At 40.7% G+C, this 18,604-nt stretch overlaps 1 protein-coding gene across 2 annotated transcripts in view; it reads left to right on the top strand.

Moving 5' to 3' along the window:
* LOC113651658 overlaps positions 1–18,604 on the top strand; it is a 187,773-nt gene that overhangs the window by 83,194 nt on the left and 85,975 nt on the right. The window contains exon 4 of one of the 2 annotated variants that reach the window (XR_007140702.1): positions 17,824–17,838. The exons of the other annotated variant lie outside the window; for it this stretch is intronic. The gene's annotated coding sequence lies outside the window, so the exon portion shown is untranslated. Of the gene's footprint in view, positions 1–17,823; positions 17,839–18,604 lie in introns of those variants that run through there. 2 annotated transcript variants of the gene reach the window in all.

The raw sequence follows: 18,604 nt of genomic DNA, 5'->3' as shown, positions 1-18,604 counted from the left end.
TGTGTGAATTTTGCTTTAACAGTAACTTTCTGTGGTAAATTTAGCTTTAACAGCAACTTTCTGTGGTAAATCTAGCTTTAAAAATAACTGACCATGGTACATTTAGCTTTAGCAATAAACTGTGGTACATTTAGTTTTAACAATAACTTTCTGTGGTAAATTTAGCTTTAGCAATAACTTTCTGTTTTTAAATTCAGCTTTAACAGTAACTTTCTGTGGTAAATTAAGCTTTAACAATAACTTTCTGTGGTAAATTTAGCTTTACCAGCAACTTTCTGTGGTAAATCTAGCTTTAACAATAACCGACCATGGTACATTTAGCTTTAGAAATAAACTGTGGTACATTTAGCTTTAACAGTAACTTTCTGTGGTAAATTAAGCTTCTACAATAACTTTCTGTGGTAAATTTAGCTTCTACAATAACTTTCTGTGGTAAATCTAGCTTTAACAATAACTTTCTGTGGTAAATTTAGCTTTAACAATAACTGCGCCCGTGGTACATTTAGCTTTAGCAATAAACTGTGGTACATTTAGCTTTAGCAATTACTTTCTGTGGTAAATTTAGCTTTAACAATAGCCGACCGTGGTACATTTAGCTTTAGCAATAAACTGTGGTACATTTAGCTTCAGCAATTACTTTCTGTGGTCCATTTAGCTTTAACGTTAACTTTCTGTGGTAAATTAAGCTTCTACAATAACTTTCTGTGGTAAATGTAGCTTTAACAGTAACATTCTGTGGTAAATTAAGCTTCTACAATAACTTTCTGTTGTTCATTTAGCTTTAACAATAACTTTCTGTGGTAAATTTAGCTTACCAATAACCGCCCATGGTACATTTAGCTTTAGCAATAAACTGTGGTACATTTAGCTTTAGCAATTACTTTCTGTGGTAAATTTAGCTTTAACAATAACTTTCTGTGGTAAATTTAGCTTTAACAATAACCGCGCCCGTGGTACCTTTAGCTTTAGCAATAAACTGTGGTACATTTAGCTTTAGCAATTATTTTCTGTGGTAAATTAAGCTTCTACAATAACTTTCTGTGGTAAATTTAGCTTTAACAATAGCCGCCCATGGTACATTTAGCTTTAACTGTAACTTTCTGTGTTAAATTTAGCTTTAACAATAACTTTCTGTGGTAAATTTAGCTTTAACAGTAACTTTCTGTGGTAAATTAACCTTCTACAATAACTTTCTGTGGTAAATTTAGCTTCTACAATAACTTTCTGTGGTAAATTTGGCTTCTACAATAACTTTCTGTGGTAAATTTAGCTTTAACAATAACCACGCCCGTGGTACATATAGCTTTGGCAATAAACTGTGGTACATTTAGATTTAGCAATTACTTTCTGTGGTAAATTTAGCTTTAACAGTAACATTCTGTGGTAAATTAAGCTTCTACAATAACTTTCTGTTGTTCATTTAGCTTTAACAATAACTTTCTGTGGTAAATTTAGCTTTAACAGTAACATTCTGTGGTAAATTAAGCTTCTACAATAACTTTCTGTTGTTTATTTAGCTTTAACAATAACTTTCTGTGGTAAATTTAGCTTTAACAATAACCACCCATGGTACATTTAGCTTTAGCAATAAACTGTGGTACATTTAGCTTTAGCAATTACTTTCTGTGGTAAATTTAGCTTTATCGTTAACTTTCTGTGGTAAATTAAGCTTCTACAATAACTTTATGTGGTTCATTTAGCTTCTACAATAACTTTCTGTGGTAAATTTAGCTTTATCGTTAACTTTCTGTGGTAAATTAAGCTTCTACAATAACTTTCTGTTGTTCATTTAGCTTTAACAATAACTTTCTGTGGTAAATTTAGCTTTAACAGTAACATTCTGTGGTAAATTAAGCTTCTACAATAACTTTCTGTTGTTTATTTAGCTTTAACAATAACTTTCTGTGGTAAATTTAGCTTTAACAATAACCACCCATGGTACATTTAGCTTTAGCAATAAACTGTGGTACATTTAGCTTCAGCAATTACTTTCTGTGGTACATTTAGCTTTAACGTTAACTTTCTGTGGTAAATTAAGCTTCTACAATAACTTTATGTGGTAAATTAAGCTTCTACAATAACTTTCTGTGGTAAATGTAGCTTTAACAGTAACTTTCTTTAGTAAATTTAGCTTTAACAATAAACTTCTGTGGTAAATTAAGCTTCTACAATAACTTTCTGTGGTAAATTAAGCTTCTACAATAACTTTCTGTGGTAAATGTAGCTTTAACAGTAACATTCTGTGGTAAATTAAGCTTCTACAATAACTTTCTGTTGTTCATTTAGCTTTAACAATAACTTTCTGTGGTAAATTTAGCTTTAACAATAACTTTCTGTGGTAAATTTAGCTTCTACAATAACTTTCTGTGGTAAATTTGGCTTCTACAATAACTTTCTGTGGTAAATTTAGCTTTAGCAATTACTTTCTGTGGTAAATTTAGCTTTAACAGTAACATTCTGCGGTAAATTAAGCTTCTACAATAACTTTCTGTTGTTCATTCAGCTTTAACAATAACCGCCCATGGTACATTTAGCTTTAGCAATAAACTGTGGTACATTTAGCTTTAACAGTAACTTTCTGTAGTAAATTTAGCTTTAACAATAAACTTCTGTGGTAAATTAAGCTTCTACAATAACTTTCTGTGGTAAATTTAGCTTCTATAATAACTTTCCGTGGTAAATTTAGCTTTAACAATAACTTTCTGTCGTAAATTTAGCTTTAACAATAACCGTGCCCATGGTACATTTAGCTTTAGCAATAAACTGTGGTACATTTAGCTTTAACAGTAACTTTCTGTGGTAAATTAAGCTTCTACAATAACTTTCTGTGGTAAATCTAGCTTTAACAATAACCGACCGTGTTACATTTAGCTTTAGCAATAAACTGTGGTACACAGCGTTAACAGTAACTTTCTGTGGTAAAGTAAGCTTCTACAATAACTTTCTGTGATAAATTTAGCTTCTACAATAAATTTCTGTGGTAAATTTAGCTTTAACAATAACCGCCCGTAGTACATTTAGCTTTAGCAATAAACTGTGGTACATTTAGCTTTAGCAATTACTTTCTGTGGTAAATTAAGCTTCTACAATAACTTTCTGTGGTACATTTAGCTTTAACAGTAACATTCTGTGGTAAATTAAGCTTCTACAATAACTTTCTGTGGTTCATTTAGCTTTAACAGTAACTTTCTGTGTTAAATTAAGCTTCTACAATAACTTTCCTTGTAAATTTAGCTTTAACAGTAACTTTCTGTGGCAAGTTAAGCTTCTACAATAACTTAAGATATACTAAATAAATACCTAAATAAATACATAAATACTCATATTTTTTAATTGCACTTATACCACATGGTGTTGAGGGTGGTGATCATCGCCCTGGTCAGTGCACAACATTGTCAGTTTCAATATGAGAAGAATAGCGTTTAAAATTGCTTCAAATGTACATACAGATACAAATATGAATATAGTAATGAGCTGGTAACGAGCCAGGCACAAGCAACCATTGCACTGATGCGTCAGTATGACCCCATGTGCAATGCCTCCGAGGTGCTCGAAATGAGTGGGGTCAGGAGAGACTATGTTGTAAAAAATCTTAGTAGAAATAATTAAAGTATTATTCCTTACAATACTATAACCAAAGTAAAGTATTAGGCCTTGCAAAATATTACAATTGGTGTCATAAGACATATGTGTCACGGTTGTGACACAGTGAGACAAAAAGGCGAGGGAGGATCCAAGTGCAGTTGAAGATTTAATGACAAAACAGAAAACAGGCTATAACATAGAGTGGAAGAGGAACAGGAACAGACCACATCACACACCAACAACGGGGAAGTGAACAGACAGAGTAAATATATTAGACAGGAGCCAATCACAAAGCGGAGACGATTAGAGACAAAGACAAGACACCTGGGGAAGAGATGGAATGTAATTCGTGTCCATGGTGAGCAATGAGTGGGCGGAACAAACAATTAACATCAGGGAGAGACGGCAGACAGAAACAAGGGGAAAACACAGACAGACACGTTACCATATGTAGGCGATATTGTAGGCCAAAGATGTTTATTGTAATCATAAACTTAGTAAAAGTAAGTCGGGGCTGTCAGGCCTAGTCAGTTTTGTAATAACAAATACAAACTTGTTATGTAGAATGGAAAAGACCTTGGTTCACAGACCTTAGCTCATAAATTGTTATGTAGAATGAAGAAGACCTTGGTTCACAGACCTTAGCTCATAAATTGTTATGTAGAATGAAGAAGACCATGGTTCTCAGACCTTAGCTCATAAATTGTTATGTAGAATGAAGAAGACCAGGGTTCCCAGACCTTAGCTCATAAATTGTTATGTAGAATGAAGAAGACCATGGTTCTCAGACCTTAGCTCATAGCTATAACTTGTTATGTAGAATGAAAAAGACATTGGTTCACAGACCTAGGCCCTGAGAACTAAGGGGAGGAAAATCCATAAATGGGCATGTGGTGCCCAGACCTTAGCTCATAACTTGTTGTGCAGACTGAAGAAGGCCCAGGTGTTTAGTCTGAGGTCATGAAAAATAAGGAGAGGAAAATCCATAAATGGGCATATGGGTGAAAGGTGATGGGAAATAATTGGAAATTAGGTCAGTGTATTTAGAGAACATAGGAGGTGATTCCGGTAAATAAGGTGATATGGCACCGTGGGAATCCAAGAAATACTGGGAACCAAAGAAGAGGCTAGGAGCACCAGGGTATATATTGAGAAGATATCTGGGGCTCGCGGGTGAAGGTGTGTATGCGCGTGGGCTTGCGCGTGTGTGTGTGTGTGCGCGTGTCCGTGTGTGTCAAATTCTTCTGGCCAGATGAAGGAGGCAGTCGCGCGTGTGTGTTTTGTGTGTGTGTGTGTGTGTGTGTGTGTGTGTGCGTGAGTGGTGTTTGTGTGTGTGTGTGTGAAGGTGTGGGTTTTTATTTTTGCAAGAACGTCGCAAGAGTTTTTGTTTTTGATTGATTTTTGCACGACATGCTCTTTTTGGGGTTTTCATTTGTTACTTTCAACTTGGCAATTTCTCTTAGAAGATTGTTGGCTGATTGACCACAATAAAGAAGTTTGCTCATTCTCATCCAGGTCTGAGGAGTTTTCTCAGTGTTTTTTGTAGTAATTATAGAGTTATCAGTTAAGTCTAACTAAAACAGTTTTTAGTAACCAAAAAGTCTAAGTGTAAAGATCACCCTGCGATGTGTCAACTTGGAGGCGGCTCTAAGTTCCGACAACCACCTGAACCGCAAAGTGCGTCTTTATTTGTGCAGAAGTATAGAAATTTCTGGGTCCGGACCCGGACCGCGGTCTATCTGTTAGTGGCCTATGTTCTAAAATGTAGGTTGTGCTAATGTGGTCATGTGGTGTTTCTCTCTCACAGCTGATGGACATGAACACACTAGAGGCCACATCCTCCCTGGCACAAGTGTTGTTGGGCCTCACAATGTTGGGTGATAACATCGGCCACATAGTGAGGGAGGTAAAGTGTGGCGACAGCGTGGCAATCATTGGCCTGGCTGTTGTGGCAGTTATTCTGGAGGTCCTCTTGCTGTTTTTCCTTGGCTTCATGTGTGAGTATTGCAGCATTATTGCTTTTTCAGCCAGAAAGGTGTATATAGAGAAACCTACAAGCTTTCCAGATATGTTCTGTCTGTTAATGTTTTCAGAAGGAACTTTCTTATCCCCTATTAGTGTGGAAAACACCAAGAAGCCAAAGGAGGACTACAATTATCAACAGGGCCTTCTTGCATGGGTTCTGGTTCTGGAAGAGCGGACTCTGGTCGGCTGAAAGAAAAGGGTGGAGAATTATCCATAGATAGCAGGGGCGCTTCTAGGGTTTCATCTTTAGCCCTCAGTGACAATTTAAAACAAGAAGAGTTTTATATTATATATTATATGACTACATAGTAAGCCAAAAGTCATGCTATTGTTTAAAATGACAAAAGTGGACACCAAAATTTTATGCATGATGTAATGATGCCAGTCTTGAATCAGATCAGTTCATGTGTGTGTGCATTCTCTACAAACAGTGTGTCCAATGAATGCAGTCATTAATAAACTAATATTAACAAAGACCAAATCAATAAATGTTAGTTTTATTTAGTATTGACACAAAACACAACCTAGTAAACAATTTGTAAAATTTATAACATATCACATTTATAAAACACCTTCTATAACCGTCTATGTGGCTTTCCGCTGATTAACGTTATAGATAAACGCCTCCAGCTCTGACTGACTCTGTGCTTCTCAGGTCAGATAAAGCAGACAGCTGATGACACACTTTTGAACGCACGCACACACGTAAAAGATTCGCTCATGGATCAAACTGATAAATCATTTTCTTTCCCATCGATGACACGTCCTGCATTTTAACGTAATGTTTATTTTTGAAAGTAAAAATTATACTTATAGTTTTAGGGTGGCTGAGATCACACACAGGGGGCTGGAGCCACCCTAAAAAAGGGCTAGAACCTCTACAATGCTCTTTTATCATGTTACTTCACTTAAGGACAAATTTAATGACATTATGTCTGAAAAGGGTTTTGATTTTTTTATATCGTATGTCAATTAAAATAAAAAATCGTATAATATGACTGTTTAAATTTTTGTTTTTATTGTATTTATAAGATATTTGTGTTTTTGTAATAGAATTTTTACCATGAAAATAGCTTTGATTGCTGACATGGTATTAAATAAAATAATCTGAATCTGAATCTTTGTAGATTCCCAAGTCATAAACAGAGCATTATATTGTGAAAAAGTAGATTATCTTCATACCAAAACCTTACATTTTCTCTGGACTTAATGATAAATATATGTCTGACTGTTGGAACGAAACAAAAAAACTAGAAAATGACATTCATGACGATTTATGGTGATTTTATTTCCCTTTGCCTACATTGACGCTGATACATTAAAGAGGACGGGGGTCCCCGTTCCAAGATGGCGGCTCTATTGACGCATTCGGTCCAATGAACTGCCGTAGCCAAGGCGACATCTAGCCACATGCTAACATTAACGCGTATAGAGCGCAAGTGTTCATGGGATATGTAGTTTTCACGCAGTGACAAACTACAATCAGCGATAATACAAGTTACTAATGTATAAAACAGACATTTCAAATGTCGGATACTACAATTGTTATATTAGTTACTAGAAGAATCGAATATGTGAATAAAATCCGTATCTAGGTGTAGATACAGTATCTATGGCTGCTTACCGAACATTAGCCACATGCTAACAGTAGCCCATCTACAAAGCATATGTTCATGGGATATGTTTGGGGTGTAAGAAAATATCGATACACGTGAGTATTGCGATATTTCGTTTGGCGATATTGTATCGATTCTCAAAAACAAAATATTGATATTTATTAAAAAATAAATAAATAAATAAATAAATAAATAAATAATACAGATTCATGGCAGTTTCATTTTGTTCCGTTTATATTCCAACCGCTAAGTCGCAGTCTTCTTATCTCTGAACTTATACAGTGACAGGAAGTAACACGTTAATAGAGATTTACGATAGCTCCACAAGGTTAGGCCCACGAAAATAAGGACGGAGAACTCACAAACGTTTCACTCACAACGGTTTATTCCTCCATACACAGGAAAAACCTCCGTAATAACATGTTACTAAACAAAAAATACTCATTAGTATGAGAAAATAAAAATAAAAGAGAATATCGGTTGCAGCATCAGATTTCCACACATGTGGTGTTATAACTGAAGCGCGCACACTTTTGCGCATGCACACATCCAGCTAGTATAACAGTAATAAAGCAACGGCACATTGCTCTTAAAGGGGTAGCACCACTCCACTCGTTACAAAGTACTAGCATAAAGGCGCGCTACTAATGTTAACGGTAAAATAGTTCGCTATATATATGAAGATGCGCATAGAAGTGCCCTGACATCTGAGCATATTGACCAGTTTATCTTTCTACAGAAAAACCTTGACATTAAATAAAAAGACAAATATAAATACAAATCAAAGAAACCTGTACAATCCAAGTTTAATGGTTCTGAGAATGTTCACCATCTGTAAATATTTTATTGTTTATATTTGTTTTGTTTTCTTTAGGAATCCTGCAGGCACTTTATTTTTTCATTGATATTAAGCAGATATAATTCTTTTGTTCAGATCAAAATGTTAGGACACTGCATGCTACAATTGTAAACTGAAACTGTGAAGCTTTAAAGGCAGGGTCTAAAAATATATATGGTCTATTTATAACAGATAACATTTAATACATTTAATTTAACACATTTTATACATTTAAGAAATCCTGCAAGCACTTTATTTTTCACCCCTTATTCATACTGCACATAAAGTGGTTCAATCATATTGAATGTTACAGGGGCTAATTAATGCAAATGCAGTTCCCACTGTGTTCTGGTTAAATCGTTAATTGGGCAGTCGTGGCCTAATAGGGCAGTCGTGGCCTAGTGGTTAGAGAGTCTTGAGCAAGGCACTGAACCCCCCAACTGCTCCCCGGGCGCCGCAGCATAAATGGCTGCCCACTGCTCCGGGTGTGTGTACATGGTGTGTGTGTGTGTGTGTTTTCACTGCTGTCTGTGCACACTTTGGATGGATTAAATGCAGAGAACAAATTCTGAGTATGGGTCACCGTACTTATCCCTATGTCACTTAACTTTAATAAGAACTTTTTTTTTGCTAAGGTTTGCATATGGTGGTGTTCTTGACAGCTTCCCTAAAACTTTATCCTATAATTAAAATAAGAAATATCCCAATATATCGCCTTGCTTACAATATCGCAATGTATCACAACATATCGTATCGCAACCCCATATCGTGATACGTATTGTATCGCCAGATTCTTGCCAATACACAGCCCTATGGGATATGTAGTTTTCACACAGTGTAGATATCTATGGCTGCTTACAGAACATTAGCCACATGCTAACAGTAGCCCGTCCACAAAGCATATGTTCATGGGATATGTAGTTTTCACACAGTGTAGATATCTATGCACCCTTACGAGCTGAAATAAAATAAACAAATCACCCGAACAGCTTCCCAGGCGGCTGGAACACCTGGTACTCCAAAGCACGTCCGAGGTAAGTCCCAACTGGTCCATGAATTCCTCCCAGTCACATCGTTAACTAAACTAAAGTGTAGGAAAGCAGTTAGATAGTCACGAGAATTAGCGTAGCTTCGGCAGACTCAGACTCAGACTTGTGCAGCAGACTCAGAAGAAATAAGTCGTAAACTTTACTCTTGTACACATTATATACACAAATGAAAGTAGTAATAACACTCGGTCAGACAAATACAGACGCTTTAACACACTTTGTCAGTGGTTATTTACTCTATATATTAGCCTTAAAACTCGCAGGAGACAAACAACAAACCTCTCACACCGATCTGCAGTTCTAAACTCCACCCCTTCATCCAATCATAATTCTCAGTATACCTGCAGAGGCGGGAATAAGAAGGACAAGGCCAATCAGAAAGAAATGAACTAACCTGCTGGGCAAAGCCACGTTTTTAGACAGTGTATTACTAACAAACTCTTAAAGGGGACGTGCACAATTATTTTTCACAATACACAGACTGTAATGTGTCTGTCTGTGTTTTCCCCTTGTTTCTGTCTGCCGTCTCTCCCTGATGTTAATTGTTGACCCCGCCCACCTATCTGTTACCATGGACACTAATTACATTCATTCTCTTCCCCAGGTGTTTTGTCTTAGTCCTTGTCTGTCTCTGTTTTGTGATTGGTTCTCGTTCACCATATATACTCTGTCTGTTCACTTCAATGTTGTTGGTCGTTGTTGGTGTGTGCATGTCCATGTTCCCGTTTCCTGTTTGTTCCGCGTTGCCTGCCTGTTTGTTTGTGTTTTGTTTAGTAAAAACCTTTAAACTGCATTTGGATCCTCACTCGCCTTTGTCTCACCGTGTCACTTTGTGACAGAACGACCAACCCCACATGGATCCAGCAGAAATCCTGTTTTGTCTTCGTCAGGAGGACGCCCCAGTTGAGGAATACACGGAGGTATTCTTGGACCTGTGCAACGAGGTCAACTTCGATGAGAAGGCGCTCAAAGACATTTTTAAGCACGGACTAAGGGAGATCCTGCGGTATTTGATGCCGTCTACCAGAGAAATAAAGACATTCTCGGAGTTTGTCAACTTGCCGTTGCTCCTGGACGGGTCCACGCTGAGCGTGAGCCCTGTAGAGACGGAAGCCGGCCGTAAGTATTTTTTGGGGGGGGGCAGCAAGCATCGGGGTCCGTGGGCCACAGAGTGGAATCAGCCACGGACGCCCGAATGCTCCACAGTTCCCCCGCCCAGACCAGTCCCGTGCACATCCGTGATTGAGCCAGTTCCCATGGCCACCGTACCGGCGAGCTCGGCTGAGGTCCGTGCTAACCGGCTGGTCTCCAAACTGGCGGATACCCCGATGAGGTCGGCTCGGGCGGCCGGCATCCCTAAGCCGCCAGCAGGACCAGCCGGGTCGCCGGAACCAGCCGGGTCGCCGGAACCGACCGGGTCGAAGGAACCTGCCGAACCGACCAGGTCAACGGAACCGACCGGGTCGACGGAACCTGCAGGGTCGACAGAACCTGCCGAACCGACCGGGTCGACGGAACCTGCATGGTCGACAGAACCTGCCGAACTGACCAGGTCGACGGAACCTGCAGGGTCGACGGAACCTGCCGAACCGACCGGGTCGACGGAACCTGCCGAACCGACCGGGTCGACGGAACCGACCGGGTTGACGGAATCTGCCGGGTCGATGGAACCTGCCGAACCGACCGGGTCGATGGAACCTGCCGAACCTGCCGAGCCGACCGGGTCGACGGAACCGACCGGGTCGACGGAACCTGCTGAACCGACCGGGTCGACGGAACCTGCGGGGTCGACAGAACCTGCCGAACCGACCGGGTCGACGGAACCTGCAGGGTCGACAGAACCTGCCGAACCGACCAGGTCGACGGAACCTGCCAAACCGACCGGGTCGGCGGAACCTGCCAAACCGACCGGGTCGGCGGAACCTGCCGAACCGACCGGGTCGACGGAACCTGCCGAACCGACCGGGTCGACGGAACCGGCCGAGCTGACGGAACCAGCCGAATCGGCCGGGTCGACCGAAATGACTGAGTCAGAGGACGCGGTCGACATCATGACACCCAAACTACCTGAACTCTCTGCCTGGCCTGAACCTATGCATGTTTCTGTTTTCCTGTGTTTTGCTTCGCTGGACTTGCCAGCCCTTCTACCTCCTGTCCCTGTTCATAGGCCCAAAGCACCACCCTGGCTGCCAACTCCGTTCCGGTCTCTGGCTCCGCCTCAAGCACCACCCTGGTCCCCGGTCCTGCTCTGGTCTCTGGCTCCGCCTCCAGCACCACCCTGGTCTCCGGTCCTGCTCTGGTCTCTGGCTCCGCCTCCAGCACCACCCTGGTCCCCGGTCCTGCTCTGGTCTCTGGCTCCGCCTCCAGCACCACCCTGGTCTCCGGTCCTGCTCTGGTCTCTGGCTCTGCCTCCGGCACCGCCCTGGCCTCCTGCTCTGCCGGCGCCGCCCAGGCCTCCTGCTCTGCCGGCGCCGCCCAGGCCTCCTGCTCTGCCGGCGCCGCCCCGGCCTCCGGCTCTGCCGGCGCCGCCCCGGCCTCCGGCTCTGCCGGCGCCGCCCCGGCCTCCGGCTCCGCCGGCGCCGCCCCGGCCTCCGGCTCCGCCGGCGCCGCCCCGGCCTCCGGCTCCGCCGGCGCCGCCCCGGCCTCCGGCTCCGCCGGCGCCGCCCCGGCCTCCGGCTCCGCCGGCGCCGCCCCGGCCTCCGGCTCCGCCGGCGCCGCCCCGGCCTCCGGCTCGGCTGGCGCCACCCCGGCCTCCTGCTCGGCGGGCGTCACCACTACACGAACCCGACCCGCCCTCCCACCCTGGTTGCGCCTTCGCTCCACCCGCCTGAACTGGGTTTTGTGGACTTGGGAGCGTCTGGAAGCCGCTCGTAGGGGGGGGGGCTCTGTAATGTGTCTGTCTGTGTTTTCCCCTTGTTTCTGTCTGCCGTCTCTCCCTGATGTTAATTGTTGACCCCGCCCACCTATCTGTTACCATGGACACTAATTACATTCATTCTCTTCCCCAGGTGTTTTGTCTTAGTCCTTGTCTGTCTCTGTTTTGTGATTGGTTCTCGTTCACCATATATACTCTGTCTGTTCACTTCAATGTTGTTGGTCGTTGTTGGTGTGTGCATGTCCATGTTCCCGTTTCCTGTTTGTTCCGCGTTGCCTGCCTGTTTGTTTGTGTTTTGTTTAGTAAAAACCTTTAAACTGCATTTGGATCCTCACTCGCCTTTGTCTCACCGTGTCACTTTGTGACACAGACACAGTTATGATATTATATGAACCACAAACAATCATAAATGCCCCATTACATGAAAATAAAAGAAATGATACTTAATATAACCCCAGCTGGGCTACACTAATGTTTCAGCAGAACAAAGTCATTCGATATAGGGTTTTAGCAGCACAAAGTGATTCAAATTAAAAAGATACCAAGGGAAATGGGGTCTTAAATTAAAGAACATTAAATATATGCATTAGAAATATTAATAAATAAATAATTAAAGACAAATATATAGATTTAGAAATAAATAAAACATTTTCATTTGAAAAACATTTAAGCATCTGATGTACATGTGAACTAAGGGACACACACACACACACACACACACACACACACACACACAAAAAACAAAAAATAATACTTAATTTTTGAAGATTGTTAAATATAAACATGGCTTTAAATCTATAAATTAGCAACCAGCCATTAAAAAACAATGAAATTTGACATGAATTGACATGAAATTTGAAATGTGCCTACAAACAACTTGATTTTTATGATAATAATCTGTTTTGTTTATTCTATGTATAAAACCTGAGAGCCTGAGACCCATCAGAAGGCCAACAGCACCACAGGAAAATACGGAATGTGGTTCCAGAACCCAGAGTAACCAGGAGCTCCGTATGGGCCAGACATGGTGTGGTGCATCGACACTGTGAGCAGTGAAGTACAAGAACTGTACGCCTATGAAAACCTGGAGCAGCTTGCCCGTGACTACCCCACCAAGGTCCTGCTTTTACCAGAGTCGATGGGGAGCACCGGGGCCACCGTGTACCACGGATCGCTTTACTACCGATGCAGACAGAGCCCCGCGCTGCTGCGTTATGACGTTGCTGCTGAGAACATCGTGGCCTGGAGCGAGCTGCCACACCCAGGATTTCACGGCCGGTATCCTTATTCCTGGGGTGGCTACACCGACATCGACCTGGCTGTGGGTGACAAGGGACTGTGGGCCATTTACAGCACAGAAAAGGCTCGTGGAGGCTCATCTTTATCTCACAGCTGGATCCTGAAAACATGAGAGTGATCAGAAGCTGGGAGACCAACATCCAGAAGAACAAAGTGCCAAACGCTTTCATGGTGTGTGGCAGACTGTACACTGCACAACCCAACTTTTATAACATCGTGTAACTTAGCGCCATCTTCTGGCAAATAGATTCAACTGCAAATACAGTGATAACGTGTGTACGGGTGCCTCCTTCATTCCGCCATCATTATCCTTCATGAAAATTATCCAGCATCTTTACGAAAGTAGTGGTGTGTTCTCTAAATGTGCTTAGAAAAATGGGTGAATATAGAAAGAGGTAGATTTTGGATAAAGGAATCCCACAGGGGACTTCACATGGAAGTGTATTTTGTTAGAATATGTGATGTTAACAACCTGTATAAGTTCTTTAAATGCACCTCTGTATCTAAATAAATCCATTTACTGTATCTAAACCAGTAAATTTAAAATAAAGAAAATTAAATATATTTAACATCTAAGCATCTGATGTACATGTGAACTAATGGAAATTTATGATAATGAATAATAATTTAAAACGGCAGCTATAAATGTATATACACATTTATATATTTACTGAAATTGGAAATGTGCAAAATATTGAGCAGAAAGCAAGGATTTTGCTGTAAATTGCCATGTTACCAAGAAAAATGACCAAACACCAAGGAGAGGAGACATGATGAAATACAGGAGAACACAAGGCAAATTATGATAATAATCCTCTACCTGCACTTAGGACTCTTTACCTGCCTCATACAGGCATTATTTAATCAATTCTGCATTAATCTGATCTTACACTCACTCACTCTCACTCACTCATTTTCTACGGTTTATCTGAACTACCTCGGGTCACGGGGAGCCTGTGCCTATCTCAGTCATCATTGGGCATCAAGGCAGGATACACCCTGGACGGAGTGCCAACCCATCGCAGGGCACACACACACACACACTCTCATTCACTCACGCAATCACACACTAGGGACAATTTTCCAGAGATGCCAATCAACCTACCATGCATGTCTTTGGACCGGGGGAGGAAACCGGAGTACCTGGAGGAAACCCCCGAGGCACGGGGGAGAACATGCAAACTCCACACACACAAGGTCGGAGGCGGGAATCGAAGCCCGACCCTGGAGGTGTGAGGCGAACGTGCTACCCACTAAGCCACCGTGCCCCCCCCCCTTTCTGATCTTACAGTCACACTTTTATCTTCTACACTTCAACACAAGAGTTAATTTTCCTCACCAGTGATCCATAGTGGCTGTAGATTGCTGTACTGTGTGTGAGGTTTGTAGCTGGTCGTGGAAGTTCTGAGGTTTGAGAGAATTAAAGTATAAAGTATCACACTGGTAGACACGGGCATGTGTAAAAAAGGTTTCACAAGGTTCAGACGCAGGATCCAACACTCTGCATATAGCATGGGAGATGAAGGGCCACCATCATTGATTACATCAAGATTTTATAGACAGAACTCAAGTAAAGAAGATATGTAAAAGCAAATCATCATCAGTCATTGGCTCATTCCTTTGTGCACTAACTATAGCACATACTTAGGCATTAATGTCCGTCGTCCCCCCCCCCCCCCCCCCCCCAGGCTGTCAGAGCTGTTTGGACTTTACTCCAATACTTAAAACAATAAATGATGACCTTCATCGCTGGATGAATTTACTACTATCCATTATGGGCAGAATATCAGTAATTAAAATGACTATAGTCCCTAAATTAAACTATATATTTACAATGACTCCAGCACTACCCACCTTCACCTGGTTTAAATCACTAGATTCAATCCTCACTAAATTCTATTGGAAAAATAAGACCCCAAGAATTAAATTGACTAAACTACAGAAACCAAAAACACAAGGAGGACAGGAAGCACCACATTTCTATCACTACTTTTTGGCCAATCAGCTCCAAAATATATACAAATGGATTCATCCTAACCCATGACTAGATGTTGAACAGTCAATTTGTAAAGAGATTAACATTTCAGAATTATCTTTCTATAGTCAGACAATCACCAAAAAGCACCACTGTTTTAAATCACCAACAATAGCCACAGCTCTGACAGCCTGGGGGAAATGTCATCAAATCACAAACACCCCTCTTGCACCATCTAAATACACCCCGATCTGGAATAACCCAGATTTTATAGTTAATAAGAAGCCATTCAACTTACGCACATGGGTAGATAAGGGCATCACACAACTTCAACACATCCTCCTTAATAACAACTTGGCACCATTTTCCCACTTGGTCCAGAAATATGACATTGGGAGTAATTGTTTTTTGGAATATTTACAAATCAAATCATCTATTCAATCAAAAATAGACACTCAGACAATCTAGACCTTTCGCCCTCCAATCTCAGAACTAATTAATATAACCTCCCCAAAAAAATTACTCTCCAAAATATATAGAATAATATCCAAATCAGACAACATTAAGCCGACCCAATGCTAAATGGGAATCTTAATGGGACTTATCCATTGCTCCCATTGCCGCTTTCTGGACACAAATCTGCAAAAATATCTACTTCATGACAAAAAACGCCAACTTACAACTTATACGGTATAAAGTACTTCATAGATTTCACCTAACTGGACAGAAATGATTTAAAATGTGTTCTAAAATGCTCACATACGGGGAAGTCATGGCCTAATGGGTAGAGAGTTTGACTCCTAACCCTAAGGTTGTGGGTTTGAGTCTCGGGCCGGCCACGACTGAGGTGCCCTTGAGCAAGGCACCGAACCCCCCCGACTGCTCCCCTGGCGCCGCAGCATAAACGGCTGCCCACTGCTCCTGGTGTAACAAATCATTCAGAATCATTCATTATTTCCACACAATATTTTACTAACATCTAGAATCTTTCATTTCTACAAGTGAAGCTCAATTCAATCCAGTCATAAAGCTGAACAGTGAAGGTAAAGCTGCACTGATCCAATAAATAACAGCCATCAATCATACAGATGTCTTGTGTAATTTTACTTTGTGCTCTCTTTCTCTCTCTCTCTCTTGAACACAGGCACTTGAAACTTCTCATTACATAAGAACATTTAAAAAAGAAAAGTAAAAATAAAAGTACTTAGTGTAATGTTTACTTCCGGTTAGTTATCACCAATAATGTCTCTGCACTAGAGCTTCAAATCAAATGTCACATTGGGAATGATTATACAGTGGTAAATGTAAGAGATTTTACACCCCATGATAACAGTGTTGCTACAGTACAGAGGCTTTTCTCCCATAGACAGCTCTCTGATCTTCATGCTGGTTTTTCCTTTTTAACAACACATTCAGTCCTCACAAGTAAAACTGGAAACTAAAACCAAGTGTAGATGTTCAGAACTATTTATTATTTAAATGATCAATCTAACAGGACACACCTGGGTAATAAGAAACATGTCATTACATTTCAATATTTTTTATATTTTTCTCATCTAAAAATTGTGTGGTGTGATACAAAATGCAGCATGATCTATGTTATTTACCATAGAACCAAATCTACATATAAATATTAGTAAATAAAAACTAAAGTCGTAAACTTCTCATATTCATCGTTAAACTTTTTTTATTCATAAGAACATCATCTGCTTTTGGGTTAACTTAAATATAAATTAATTATTATTATTATTATTATTATTATTATTATTAATATGAGTCGCCGCTGCCGGCTGTGCCGCTTCCACCGCCTGCTTCACCGCATCGGGAAGTAACTCCTCCAGTGCTTTCCTTACGGTCTCCCTGCAGTTGCGGACAGGTGGAAGCTGCCACCCAGTTTGGTCGGGTGATATCCCTTCCTCTAGCCTGATATCGCTGCGTGATTCTCCGAACTGTCATCGAAATGACATTATCTGTCATGGTGAACTGTAAGAGAATGAGTAATACCCAGCTAGCGGCTGCTCTATCTATAAGCTGACATTATAATTATGCACAAATCACTTGTGTGTTATTGGTCATTATCCCTCTTCCTCCTGCTCCTCCTACACACTTATTGGCTAAGATCCTTGTGACAGAAGAACCGATCTGAAACACGTCGTAGAATTACAGCATCAGTCCGTCATTCTGTTCTACACCACATTATTAATGGTGCTTGAAAAGCAACATTCTTGTTATTGTGCCATAATTTGTCCCACAGCTTTTGTCCTAGACCCATGAATGAGGTGTCAAATCGACCGGCTCATTGAGGAGAGGTGTGCTATGACTTTTATAAGTGATCGGCAATTCAGAGTTCCCGCTACGGAAGCTCAAAGTGACCCATATATACAGTATATAGGGAGATTTCTGAGGCCTTCAGAAAAAGAGTTGTTTTTGCTCATCAGGCTGGAAAAGGTTCCAAAATCATCTTGAAAGAGTTTTGAGTGTAAAAATCTATAGTCAGTGTTACCTATGAAATGATAACATTAACTTGGATCTGGATTTTGTCTTTTATTCCTCTCGTGTAGAACTCACAATGTACACATTTGGTCGTTGTTGCTGTACTTTCATTTTAGTTTGTGTGTGTGTGTGTGTGTGTGTGTGTGTGTGTGTGTGTGTGTGTGTGTGTGTGTGTGTGTGTGTGGTTTCATTCCCAACCAGCTTGCACACAAAAAAGTCAATTATTTTTTGTATTTAATTTAAATGATTATATTATTGATAAAATAATTGTATATCATTATTATAATATAATAATAATAAGCTAATATAGAGTAAATAACCACTGACAAAGTGTGTTAAAGCATCCGTATTTGTCTGACTGAGTGTTATTACTACTTTTATTTGTGTATATAATGTGTACAAGAGTAAAGTTTATGACTTATTTCTTCTGAGTCTGCCAGAACTTCCTTCTTCCTTGCTTTGTGTCTTTGTTGTCTTTTATTTGTTTTCTGTCATTTTGCTGCATTAATTTCACTTTGTCTCTTTATTGTATTGGATGAGATTGTCACTTAAGGATAACCAGATGTTGGTGGTATGGCAGTTACTCCACTCTTAACATTTCTATCAACACACCGTGAGAGTTAATAATGCACTAAAGTAATGTCAAATAAACTAAAGGAAATGGGGACACTGTTGTATGGAATAAAGAAAGTGAATGTATCTGATTAAACCTGTGAAGAAGAGATCCAGAAGGAAGCTGATACAACAACAGGAGGAACAGACACATCTTGCTGAAAGAAGATTATAGAGTTGTTATAAGTTTTCTTTTCCATTTTATAGAACGATAAGTTTTACCTTTTATACGAACTT

This window comes from Tachysurus fulvidraco, chromosome 1, assembly GCF_022655615.1.
Source record: "Tachysurus fulvidraco isolate hzauxx_2018 chromosome 1, HZAU_PFXX_2.0, whole genome shotgun sequence".
Taxonomy (NCBI): domain Eukaryota; kingdom Metazoa; phylum Chordata; class Actinopteri; order Siluriformes; family Bagridae; genus Tachysurus; species Tachysurus fulvidraco.
This window is presented reverse-complemented; position numbering and strand designations above follow the sequence as displayed.